Consider the following 1,895-nt stretch of genomic DNA (forward strand, 5'->3'; position numbering starts at 1 on the left):
CGCACCGAGGACCTATCCACGTCATCATTTACCCAGAATGCTTTGTGTGGAAATAAAATGGCTCTGTCTGTGTTAAAATATATATTTAAACTTTTACAAAACTAAACATCTTACAGTATTTACACAGTCTTTATTTTACAGTTAAAATATATGTTTATCAAATAAAGTCTAATGTTACAGCTAATCGGGGATCCCTTTAACAAACAGGTTACAGTTATTTGGTTTAATAAAAAAAAAGCTAGTAATCTTCTGACAAAGATTATTAAAAACAACTGAATAACCCTTAAAAATCATAAAAAAGTTGATTTTATTTTACACAAAATATAAAGAAATTCTCTCTAATTCAAATATTTTTGCTTAATCATGTACATTTGACGTTTGTTGTGAATATTACAAGTTTTATGCATAAAATTTGTTTATAAAAAAAAGTCCAAAAACTGTGAAATATAAAGAATATAAATATGACACAACAACCTGCCCTACTTCATAACTGGAAGGTGGGGCTTAATGATCTGTCTGCGCTTATGATTGGTCTATTGATTGATGGACACTTTACCAATGATCAGTCAGAGAGGGTTGTAACGACCTCACTCAGCTGCACATCGCGCTGGGAGCTCCATCTTCAAAGCTGCGGAAGTTGGTCTTTTACGGTAAAAATAAATAAAAGAAAAGTGAAATTATTTTGTTTATGTTTTTAGACGTCAACTTTACTTAACCACTAAGCTATGGAAGTGTTAGTGTACATTTCTAAAACAAAACATGATGGCGGTCATTAGCTTGTTAGCTTTCCTCTGCGCTACAATCATGTTTTATTTTAACCAGCTTGCTTTGTCAGTTAAAATGTTAGTTTATTTTAACAAATTAAGTGCAAAAATATCCAAACTAAAACCAAAAATGTGAGTGTAGGAGGCATATGAAATTATTTTACCGTGTTAGATTGAAGGCTAATGTTAGACGCTAGCAGGTGTTAGCCTTTACGCTAACGAGGCTTATTTACCACATTGATGCTGTTCTGTTGCTGTAAATAACTATAGTTAAATAAAAATAACAAAAAACGTAGAGCATGTATAGTTTTGACATTTTTAATATTAAAATTAAAATGTATCTGGATAACACTATAAAAAATGCTCAGTTACTGCTGCATATTAGTCATAAAAATAGATTTTATATTTTAATTATGTGTTATAACTTTGTATAGACACACGTTTAAAGCATTTAATGAATGTATATCACCTGTCAGGTAACGAGGACTGGTTCTCAAACCTTACATCTGCTGAAATGAGTTCAGATAAAAATAAAAATAAAAATAAAACCTGCCTGTCAAAGTTTTAAACTTTTAGCTCTCAGAGTTTGTGTTGGAAATGACTCATCAGCTGCCATTTTGAACTGGACTGAGTGTAAATGTAGAAGATATTTTGCTAACAGACAAACAAACAACTCTCTCATTAACTCCAGCTGAGATTTTCCTTTTGGAAAGATTCTGACTTGATAACAAGTTCACTTAGAAAAAAAGTCCTGTTTTCATCTTTGATTGTGTTACTTTGTTTCACAGAGTTTGTGTTGCTGGAATGTTCTGTTCCCTTTGTTTCTTTTGTACGTGGAAAAAAATAATAAAGGGAACAATTTAGCTGCTGTTTTTATCCAATGTTTTATCTCTGACTCTGAAAATACAAACAGAAATGATCAGTTTTACACTAATAGATAGCAATGTTGTAGTTTCTAATAATTTAAATCTGAAGAAATAGAGGATCTACTTCTGTATGATCTAATTATCAGGGGTACAACAATACGTGTACTTGTATCGAACTGTATCAAACAGTGCTTTAGGTTCAGTACACACTTGTATCAAACAATACACATATTTAAAATTTACTTTATCAACTTGTCTTCTGAAG

The 1,895-nt window shown here is 31.1% G+C and overlaps 2 protein-coding genes across 2 annotated transcripts in view; one reads left to right on the forward strand and one right to left on the reverse strand.

The window, feature by feature from the left end:
• Positions 1-1,895, reverse strand: part of LOC106522354 (tripartite motif-containing protein 35) — a gene marked incomplete at its 3' end in the record, with an annotated part of 221,193 nt that overhangs the window by 40,229 nt on the left and 179,069 nt on the right.
• The window catches only part of stab1 (stabilin 1), a gene marked incomplete in the record, with an annotated part of 80,046 nt that overhangs the window by 12,728 nt on the left and 65,423 nt on the right, over positions 1-1,895 (forward strand).

The sequence above is a fragment of the Austrofundulus limnaeus genome, unplaced genomic scaffold (genome assembly GCF_001266775.1).
Source record: "Austrofundulus limnaeus strain Quisiro unplaced genomic scaffold, Austrofundulus_limnaeus-1.0 Scaffold127, whole genome shotgun sequence".
Classification (NCBI taxonomy): Eukaryota; Metazoa; Chordata; class Actinopteri; order Cyprinodontiformes; family Rivulidae; genus Austrofundulus; species Austrofundulus limnaeus.